The sequence below is a fragment of the Triticum aestivum genome, chromosome 4A (assembly GCF_018294505.1).
Source record: "Triticum aestivum cultivar Chinese Spring chromosome 4A, IWGSC CS RefSeq v2.1, whole genome shotgun sequence".
NCBI lineage: Eukaryota > Viridiplantae > Streptophyta > Magnoliopsida > Poales > Poaceae > Triticum > Triticum aestivum.
This window is the reverse complement of record NC_057803.1, coordinates 115,558,367-115,570,106: the sequence shown is the minus strand read 5'-3', so window position 1 is coordinate 115,570,106 and position 11,740 is coordinate 115,558,367. Positions and strand designations below refer to the sequence as shown.

General features: G+C 40.6%; 1 long non-coding RNA gene across 1 annotated transcript; it reads right to left on the bottom strand.

Moving 5' to 3' along the window:
- Nucleotides 1-6,905: 6,905 nt before the first annotated feature.
- Nucleotides 6,906-10,468, bottom strand: LOC123081848 (uncharacterized). The gene is made up of 2 exons (XR_006438817.1): nucleotides 10,091-10,468; nucleotides 6,906-7,193 (listed from the first exon to the last, which is right to left on the bottom strand). It is a non-coding gene; the product is annotated as an uncharacterized lncRNA (long non-coding RNA).
- Nucleotides 10,469-11,740: the final 1,272 nt, after the last annotated feature.

Here is an 11,740-nt window from a genome sequence, read left to right as displayed (position 1 = left end):
TAGTGCGTGAACTCTCATTTTTTACTGGAACATCGAATGCCTATGAAACTTTTTGCACAGTACTCCTATACAGTTTTTTTAAAATTTTCTTATTTCTTAAGAATTTTTGGAGTTACAGAATTATAATAAAGTCATAGATTATTAAAGATTGTCCTGTTCTTGACAGATTCTGTTTTCTATGTGTTGTTCGCTTATTTCGATGAATCTATGGGTTGTATCGAGGGGGGGGGTATGAACCATGGTGAAGTTGGAATACAGTAGATATAATAATAATTTGAAATTGGAATGAGTTTACAGCATTACCTAAGGGTGGTGATTTGTTTTATTATACTAACGGATCTCACAAGATTGTTTGTTAAGTTTTGTGTGGATGAAATGTTCGAAGAACGAGGAGTTACCGATATGAGAAGAATAAGGAGAGGCAAGAGCTCAATCTTGGGGATTCCCAAGGCACCCCAAGAAAATATTTCAAGGATACTCAAGCATCTAAGGTTGGGGATGCCCCGGTTCGCATCCCATCTTTCTTCTTCAACAATTATCGATATGCCTCGGTTTTTTGTTTTGTTCACATGACATGCGTCTTTTGTGTTTATTTTTCCTTTATTTATCTTTATGATCCATGCTAGCATGAGATAGCCCTTCATTGATTTGTAGAATACTCTTTGTGCTTCACTTAAATTCTTTGAGTATGGCTTTGTAGAATGCTTCGTGTGTGCTTCACTTATATATTTTGAGCTTGGATATTGATAAATATATATTATTTGTAGAATGCTCTATGAACTTCACTTATATATTTTAGAGTATGAATAAAATTATCATTGAAAGTGGGTTTGGAAGAGTGTAAACTCTAGGTAATGATCCCACTATTTTGGAGGGTGTTGAATCTTATAATATTTATGAAAGTGGATTTGGAGAGGTTATGACTTTAATTAATGATGATTCCACTATTTCGGAAGAGGTTCCAATTAATTATGAGAACAAAGTTGCTATTGTGATGACATGTATGCTATAAACAATAATGATAACCATGAAACTTGTCATCTTGATTTTAATTTTCAATTGGATTTTGCCTCACATGATAGTTATTTTGTTGAGTTTGCTCCCACTAATATTCATGAGAATAAATTTACTTATGTGGAGAGTGGTAAAATTTCTATGCTTGTGGATCATGAAAAGAATGCTTTGTGTGATAGCCATATTGTTGAATTCATTCATGATGCTACTGAAAATTGTTATGAGGGAGGAATATATGCTTGTAGGAGTTGCAATAATATCAAGTTTCCTCTCTATGTGTTGAAAATCTTGAAGTTGTGCTTGTTTTGCCTTCGTATGCTAGGTGATTCTTGTTCCCATAAGTTAATTGATCACAAAATCCCTATGCATAGGAAGTGTGTTAGACTTAAGTGTGCTAGTCATATTCTTCATGATGCTCCCATATTGTCTCAATTCTTATCTTTTATGTGAGCATAATTGAAATCATCATGCCTAGATGAAAAGGCATTAAAGAAAAGCACTTGTTGGGAGACAACCCAATATTTATCCTTACTATTTTTGTGTGTTCACATAATTAAGATATTGTAGTAATCATGTTTTATAGATTTAGTTTCAATAAAGTGCCAAGTAAGACCTTTGTGACGGCTTAAGGTGATAGTTGATTTGATCTTGCTGAAATACAGAAACTTTTGCGCTCAGGAAAATTATTATCATTTTTAACATAAGCGTGATAAAATGCTGATTCTTTTTGCAGAAGATTAATAACAAATTGCTTAGGTTTTCCTAATTTTTCAGGAATTTTGGAGTAGCAGAAGTATGGTTGTTGTTCAGATCATTACAGACTGTTCTGTTTCTGGCAGATTCTGTTTTTTCAATGCATAGTTTGCTTGTTTTCCAGTTTCTATGGCTTATATTGCTCAATATAAATTGTAGAAATTGTATGGTACCATAGGCATTGTGTAAGAACAATCATGAATCTTGTCTTTGACAGTACCAAAGTGAATGATTTACTCTTTATCATACTAATCCATCTCACGAAGTTTCGTTAAGTTTTGTGTGATTGAAGTTTTCAAGTTTTGGTTGTGATATCGATACGAGAAGAATAAGGAGCAGAAATACCCTAAGCTTGGGGATGCCCAAGGCACCCAAAGGTAATATTCAAGGAAGACTCAATCGCCTAAGCTTGGGGATGCCCCGGAAGGCATCTCCTCTTTTGTCTTCAAAACCATCGGTATACCTTACTCGGAACTATATTTTTATTTGTCACATGATATGTGCTCTGCTTGGAGTGTATTTTCATTTTGCTTGTTGTTTTAATAAAATCATTGGATCTGAAATCTTGAATGAGAAAGAGTCCTTCCATGACTAGTTAATTACTTGACTACTCATTGTTCTTCACTCATATCTTTTTGGAGTAGTTTGTCATTTACTCACGTGCTTCATTTATATCCTATGAGTAAATGGTTGAATGGATTGAACATCATAAATATGAAATTATATATCCTTCATATACTTATCCCATGGGGAGTAATTACTTCACTTATAGGAAGTATAGGTGGTAAAATTTATTGAAAGTTAGCAAACTCAACATTGGTCACTTGAACAATTCATGAAAGAATATTGAAGGAAGGGAGATTTCACATATAAATATACTATCTTGGACATCTTTTGTAATTGTGAGCACTCATTAAAATATGACATGCTAAAAAGTTGATGTTGGACAAGGAAGAAAAAATAATGGGTTATGTTTTCCTATATCCGAATAGAAGTTATATTGTCATGGATCCTCCCATGCTAGCCAAATTCTTTGCACCAAGTAGAGATACTACTTGTGCTTCCGAACATCCCTTAAACCAGTTTTGCCATGAGAGTTTACCATACCTACCTAGTGTCATTGGTGCAAGCAATAAAAATTGCTCTCTAAATATGTATGATCTATTAGTGTGAAGAAAATAAGCTTTATATGAACTTGTAATATGGAAGAAATAAAAGCGACGGACTGCATAAGAAAGGTCTTTATCACAAGCGGCAATATAAAGTGACGTTCTTTTGCATTAAGATTTTGTGCATCCAACCATAAAAGCACATGACAACCTCTGCTTCCCTCTGCCAAGGGCCTATCTTTTACTTTTATCTTCTACCCTTATACAAGAGTCATGGTGATCATCACCTTTCCTTTTTATACTTTTTCCTTTGGCAAGCACTATGTGTTGGAAAAATCTGGATATATATATCCACTCATATGTAGGTTTTCATGAATCATTATTTTTGACATTACCCTTTAGGTAAAAGGTTGGTAGGCAAAACTATAAGCCCCTATCTTTCTCTGTGTCCAATTAAAACTTTGAACCCATAAATATCACGTGAGTGTTAGCAATTGTGAAAGATTATATGATAGTTGAGTATGTAGGATTTAATAATTCAAAGCTCTTACATAGACCCTTCATGAAAATAAGGTGAATTGCAGTTGTTCGATGACTAAGAACATGGTTTGATGGTTTTCAAGAAACTTTATGGTCTATACTTTAATTTGTGAATAGCTTCTTACTTGATCATTGATACGTCCATTTTGCATCACGTTTTCTTATTGTTATTTATAATGTTTTTATCCATAATAATTCTTTTTGGAGTGATTCTAATGCCTTTTCTCTCATAATATGCAAGGTATACACAAAGAGGGAGAATTCCCCCAACTGGAAATCTGGACCTGGAAAAGCTACGCCAGGCCACCTATTATGCACAACTCCAAACAAGTTGAAACTTCACAGAGATTTTTTATGGGCGCGCCCTGGTGGGTTGTGCTCACCCAGGCCCACCTTCGGTGCCCATTTTCTGGTATATAGGTCGTTTTGACCTAGAGAAAATAAGGTGAGGACTTTTGGGCTGGAGCGCCGCCGTCTCGAGGCGGAACTTGGGCAGGAGCACTTTTTCCCTCCGGCGAAGCGATTCTGCTGGGGGAACTTCCCTCCCGAAGGGGGAAATCATCATCATCATCATCACCAACAACTCTCCCATCTTGGGGAGGGAAATCTCCATCAACATCTTCAACACCATCTCATATCAAACCCTAGTTCATCTCTTGTGTTCAATCTTGTTACCGAAACTATAGATCGGTGCTTGTGGGTGACTAGTAGTGTTGATTACATCTTGTAGTTGATTACTATATGGTTTATTTAGTGGAAGATTATATGTTCAGATCTAATATGCTATTTAATACCCTTCTCATCATGAGCATGTTTATCATTTGTGAGTAGTTACTTTTGTTCTTGAGTTCACGGGACAAATCATGTTGCAAGTAATCATGTGAACTTGATATGTGTTTGATATTTTGATAGTATGTATGTTGTGATTCCCTTAGTGGTGTCATGTGAACGTCGACTACATGACACTTCACCATATTTGGGCCTAAGGGAATGCATTGTGGAGTAGCAATTAGATGATGGGTTGCGAGAGTGAAAGAAGCTTAAACCCCAATTTATGCGCTATTCCGTAAGGGATCGATTGGATCCAAAAGTTTAATGCTATGGTTAGAATTTATTCTTAATACTTTTCTCGTAGTAGCGGATGCTTGCGGGAGGGTTAATCATAAGTAGGAGGTTTGTTCAAGTAAGAATGGCACCTAAGCACCGGTCCACCCACATATCAAATTATAAAAGTACTAAACACGAATTAAGCCAACATGATGAAAGTGACTAGATGAAAATCCCGTGAACCCTCAAGAACGCTTTGCTTATCATAAGAAACTATTTTAGCCTGTCCTTTGCCTCAAAAGGATTTGGAAACCTTGCTGCAATTTTGTTACTACTATCGTTACTTGCTCGTTACAAATTATCATGCTATCAAACTACTCTGCTACTTACAATTTCAGCACCTGCAGACATTACCTTGCTGAAAACCACTTGTCATTTCCTTCTGCTCCTCGTTGGGTTCAACACTCTTACTTATCGAAAAGAGCTACAATTGATCCCCTATACTTGTGGGTCATCAACGCTATTTTCTAGCACCATTGCCGGGGAGTGAAGCGCCTTTGGTAAGTGGAATTTGGTAAGGAGACATTTATATAGCGTGCTGAAATTTATTGTCACTTGTTACAATGGAAAACAATCCTTTGAGGGGTTTGTTCGGGGTATCTTCACCTCGACTGGAACCACAATTAGCTACCCCTCAACCTACTGCACCTACTGAAAATATTGAATATGAAATTCCTTCGGGTATGATAGAACAACTGCTAGCTAATCCTTATGCAGGAGATAGAACCAAACATCTTGATATGCACTTGATATATGTAGAACAAATTTGTGGATTGTTCAAGCTTGCAGGTTTACCCGGAGATGAAGTTATGAAGAAGGATTTCCCTTTATCTTTGAAGGGAAAAGCATTGGCATGGTATAGGCTATGTGATGATATCGAATTTTGGAATTGGAATCGATTGAAATTGGAGTTCCACCAAAAAAATTATCCTATGCATCTAGTTCATCATGATCAGAATTATATATATAATTTTTGGCCTCATGAAGGAGAAAGTATCGCTCTAGCTTGGGGGAGGCTTAAGTCAATGTTATATTCATGCCCCAATCATGAGTTCTCAAGAGAAATTATTATTCAAAAAATTTATGCTCGGCTTTCTCGTAATGATCTAACCATGCTTGATACTTCTTGCGCTGGTTATTTTATGAAGAATACTATTGAATTCCGGTGGGATCTTTTGGCAAGAATTAAATGCAACTCTGAAGATTGGGAACTCAAGGAAGGTAAAGAGTCAGGTATTAAACTTAAGTATGATTGTGTTAAATCTTTTATGGACACCAATGCTTTTCAAAAGTTTAGCACTAAATATGGACTTGACTCTAAGATAGTATCCTCCTTTTGTGAATCATTTGCTACTCATGTTGATCTCCCTAAAGAGAAGTGGTTTTAATATCACCCACCTATTAAAGAAGAATTGAAAGAACCGGTACCAATTAAAGAAGAAACTATACTTTACAATGTTGATCCGGTTGTTCCTTCTGTTTATATTGAGAAACCACCCTTCCCTGTTAGGATAAAGGAACATGCTAAAGTTTCAACTGTGGTCAACGGAAGCTATATTAGAACACCTAAGCTTGATGAACAAGTCAAAGTAGAACCTAGTATTGCTATGTTTAAATACCTCTTGAAAAACGAAGTAGATGGGCAAGTTATTTACTTCTGTGAAGAAGCTGCTAGAATTGCCAAACCTCATAAAAATGATAAACATAGACCTATTGTTGCCATGCCTGTCATCTCAGTTAAAATAGGAGATCATTGTTATCATGGTTTATGTGACATAGGTGCTAGTGTGAGTGCTATTCCTTACACCTTATATCAAGAAATTATGAATGCCATAACACCCGCAGAGATAAAAGACATAAATGTTGCTATTAAACTTGCTAATAGAGACACTATTTCACCAATTGGGATTGTTAGAGATGTTGAAGTCTTGTGTGGGAAAATAAAATACCCTACTGATTTTCTTGTTCTTGGTTCCCCACAAGATGATTTTTGTCCCATTATATTTGGTAGACCTTTCTTGAACACCGTTAATGCTAAGATAGATTGTGAGAAACAAATTGTCGGTGTTAGTTTTGATGATGAGTCTCATGAGTTTAATTTTTCCAAGTTTAGTAGAAAGCTTCATGAAAAAGAATTGCTTAGTAAGGATGAATTAATTGGTCTTGCTTCTATTGTTGTACCACCTACTGATCCTTTAGAACAATATTTGCTAGACCATGAAAATGATTTACATATGCATGAAAGAAATGAAATAGATAAGATTTTCTTTGAACAACGTTGTGACGCCCTCGATTCAATCGTACACTAATCATACACGCAAATGTGTACGATCAAGATCAAGGACTCGTGGGAAGATATCACAACACAACTCTAGACACAAATTAAAATAATACAAGCTTTATATTACAAGCCAGGGGCCTCGAGGGCTCAAATACATAAGCTCGAAAACACAAGAGTCAGCGGAAGCAACAATATCTGAGTACAGACATGAGTTAAACAAGTTTGCCTTAAGATGGCTAGCACAAAAACAACAACGATCGAAAAGGCAAGGCCTCCTGCCTGGGAGCCTCCTAACTACTCCAAGTCGTCAGCGGCCGTCACGTTGTAGTAGGCACTCTCGGGGTAGTGGTAATCATCAGTGGTGTCGTCTGGCTCCTAGGATCCGTCATCTGGTCGCAACAATCGGGTATGGGGGAAAAAGATGTAGCAAAGCAACCGTGAGTACTCATCCAAAGTACTCGCAAGACTTACATCTAAACTAAGTATACATCTGTATCAAGGAAAATGGGCTATATCTGTGGACTAAACTGCAGAATGCCAGAAGAGAAGGGGAAAGCCTAGCCTATCGAAGACTAGCATCTTTAAGAATCTTCAAGCATCTTGCAGCATATAGAAGAGTACAGATCGGCATAATGTAAAGTAGTAATAGAGTTATCAACCTCGGCCAGAGATCCTTTCTCAACTCCCTGCGATAAAGCAATCCTAGAGCCATACTATCCATTTCTCATTCTCAATTCATTTCTCATCACAAGTATCCAGTTCTAGTTGTATCGATCGGGATACAACTCCAAGTGTCCGTTACCATAGGACAGGCTATTGATAGATGTTTTCTTCCCTGCAGGGATGCACAAACTTACCCACCATGCTCGATTAACTCCGGCCGGACACACTTTCCTGGGTCATGCCCAGCCTCGGCCAAACAATACGCCGCAACCCGACCTAGGCTTAATAGAGAGGCCAGCACGCCGGACTAAACCTATGCCCCCAGGGGTCATGGGCCATCGCCCCGGGAACTCCTGCACGTTGCGTGGGCGGTCGGTGAGCAGACCTAGCTACCTCCTTCAACAAGGCAGGAACTTACGCAGTCCAACCCGGCGCGCGTCGCTCAGTCGCTGGCGTCTATTAAGCTTTGGCTGATGTATACGACGTAGAACACCCATACTATGCCCACGTGATGGTTAGTGCTATCAGGCCAGAGGCCCCTCGAATCAAATATCCAAATCATAGTGGATTAGGAGCACGCGGTAACGAGCAGAGACTCATGATCGATGTGACCCCGTCGCCCCGTCTCGAGTACTTGTGGCAAGGGCTAAGAATGCCCGGCCATGCCTCGTAAGTATCTCGCGGGCACCTTCCAGGTCAACCCGGCTCCACATCAGTCGTTATTAAGCTCACGCGGGTACCCCTTAGGGCCGACCCGTCTTTAGTAACATGGCTCGGTGCAAAGTCATAGTAACCATAGTAACTGTGTGTCTAACACCAAGGGGAAAACCCGAGGAATCACCCCCGGTGAATTCCACTCGATGTTGTCATCAAGGTGAACGTAAGAGGATCCACCCTCGAGGTTCACACTTGAGAGGTTGCACGACAGAGCCGTAACAGAAGTGGTTAAGGAGGAAATCACCCTCGATGATCACGACCGAATAGCTACACTACAGAGATCACATCAGGAGTGATGTATGAGGTTCACCCTCAGCACTCGATAGTAACTCTGTAGTGTCGTACAACTAGAGGGGTGATGTGCGGTGTCGGGGCCTGGACGTCGATCACGTTGATCGAGTCATCGAACATAAAGCGAGGCAACTGGGACAAGGTGGGGTCACTGATGGATCTCTAACCAACATATACTAAGCAGTTTAGGATAAGCAGATAAGGTATGAAAGCAGGTAACAACAACAGGCTATGCATCAGAGTAGGATCATACAGAAAGCAGTAGCAGTTCTAATGCAAGCAAGAGAGGGAAAGAAATGGGCGATATCGGAATGCTCAAGGGGGGTTTGCTTGCCCGGTTGCTCTGGCAAGGAGGGGTCATCGTCGACGTAGTCGATCACAGGGGCATCATCGGTCTCAGGGTCTACCGAAGAGAAGAGGGGGAAGAAACAATGAATATAAAGCAAACAAAGCATCATAAAGCATAACATGGTAATATGCGGTGTTAGAGGTGAACTAACGCAGTGCTAGACGTTGCAGACGGAGAGGGAAAACATCCGGAGGGTTTTCCCGGCGTCTGACGTTTTCTGACAAATGAAAAGAGAGGGGACGGTTTCATGTTCAGCATGCTAGGGGCATGTGACAGATGAATGGACCGCGTATCCGAATTCGTTGGATTTTTCCGAGCAACTTTCATGTAAAAAACATTTTCATCCGAAATACGGATTAATTTCTATGATTTTCCGAAGTTTAAAACAATATCTGCATTTATTATTATTTTGAAATTAAAGACTAGATGCTAGTTGCACCCAGCTCTGCATACACAGAAGTGTACCAAAGGCTGACAGGTGAGTCAGGGGGACCCAGTTGACCAGTCAACGTTTGACTGGTCAACAGGGGATGGGGCCCTTGTCATACACTGATTGGTTAGCTAGTTAGTTGATTTGAATAAACAAAAAAATAATTAGTTTAACTAAACAAGATTAATTAAGTTAATTAATGAATGTATTTATTTGTATATCTCTCTCTTTTTTAAAGGAAAAGGGCGCTGGGGCCCCACATGTCTTAAGGTAGCAACTGACTTAAGTAGTAGTACTCATTAGTCTAATTAGTAACAAAATTAGCCCCGACCTAAATCTTGCGCCGGCCACCCACACACACAGCACACACACACGCCACACACAGCACACACTCAGCCACGGCCACGGCCATGGCCAATAGCAGCAGCATGCAGCACTAAGCGCATTAGCAAGGGGGAGCAGTAGCAAGTGGCTACGGGCAGGAGCTAGCAGCAAGCAGCAACCAAGGAGCAGCAGCTAGCGGCAACAGCAAAAGCAGTAGGCACGACAAGGCAGCACGCAACAGGAGCGGGGGCGCGGGCACGCGCGCGGGCGCTCACAGGGGAACGCCGCCAGGTTCGAGCGAGGGCGCGGGCTGCAGCAGGCATGAGACGGTAGGCACGGCGTACACATGCACAAGGGCACGGCTGCAGACGAGGCGCGCGCAGGCAGCAGTAGCGCCACGCAGGAGGAGCAACTGCACGTACGCGCACGCACGGGTTCGGGCACGACGGTGACGGCGGCCTACGGCGTCCAAATCGAAGGGGGAGGAAAGGGGGTCCAAGGGAGGAGCTCACCACGAGCGCGACGGCGAGGCGGGGGAGGCAGGGGACGGCTCGGAGCAGTGGCAAACGATGGCGGACGGCGACGATGTACACGGAGAGGACGACGTCGATGGCGAATGTACGGGACGTCCCGGCTTGTGCTGGTCCCTGGACAGACGGATCCGGCCGCGCCGGACCTCCTGGACGTGCTCCCGCATGCCGGAGACGACGGTGATGACGAGCACAATCGTCGCGCGAGGTTCCGACCTCGAATTCGAGCAGATGAGAAGGGGGCTGATGGGGGATCAAGGGGGAAACGGATGAGGGGGAGCTAGGGTTGCGGTTGGGCATGTTTATAGGCCGAGGGGAACGACGTGGAGGCCATCCATGGCCATGGCAGCCGTGGATGCACGCCACGCCCTCCTCTGCCTCCTGTAGCATGAGGTAGGGGGGGAAAGGCATGTGCCGGCTGGGTCGTGTGCACTGCGGCTGCATACAGCCCAGCTGCACATTAGGTTTAGGCGTTTTCCCTTTTTATTTTCTGTTTTGTAATTTCTCCACAGTTTTGCATTATTTTGATCTACCAAACGGATTTTTTAATATGATAATTGACACATAAATACTAGGTTGTGTAATGAGTTAGCCGACAAAGTTACTATTTATTTTGAAATGGTTAACTATTTATTTAAATTGAATTGGCTCAATTTAATGTTGCTGGTTCACTTTATAACTTCCTACGGATTAATTGGAATGTCAAATAGTGTTGGTTTATTCATGAAAAATAGTTAGTGAATATTTGCAACCACACAAACATTTTAGTTTTACCGCTTGGAGAATATTTTATTTGACTTTATTTTAAAAATTGAAATTGAGCTTGGTTTGAAACAAAGTGAGGATTAGCAACTTAATTATGATGACATGGCATCATTAGGCATGAGATTACTGTAGCATGACACTCGGAGTGTTACAAACGTCCTATGCTTAAACACAATTTGCCCATTGAAACTCTAGGAGGACCTCCTCCACCTAAAGGTGATCCTATGATCGAATTAAAACAATTGACAAACACTTTGAAATATGCTTATCTTGATGAAAAGAAGATATATCCTATTATTATTAGTGCTAACCTTTTAGAACATGAAGAAGAAAGATTATTGAAAGATCTAAGGAATTACCTAGCTGCTATTGGATATACTCTCGATGATTTAAAGGGCATTAGTCCCACCCTATGTCAGCACAAAATTAATATGGAACCTGATGCTAAACCCGTTGTTGATCACCAACGTCGGTTAAATCCTAAGTTGAAAGAAGTGGTAAGAACGGAAATATTAGAAGTTCTAGAAGCAGGTATAATCTATCCTATAGCTGATAGTAGATGGGTAAGTCTTGTTCATTGTGTCCCTAAGAAATGAGGTATAACTATTGTTCCTAATGATAAGAATGAACTTATTCCACAAAGAATTGTTATAGGTTATAGAATGGTAATTGATTTTAGAAAATTAAACAAAGCAACTAGAAAAGATCATTACCATCTGCCTTTTATTGATCAAATGCTTGATAGATTATCTAAGCACACACATTTTTGCTTCCTTGATGGATATTCTGGTTTGTCACAAATACCCGTTTCTCAACCTGATCGAGAAAAGACCACTCTTACTTGTCCCTTTGGAACCTATGCTTATG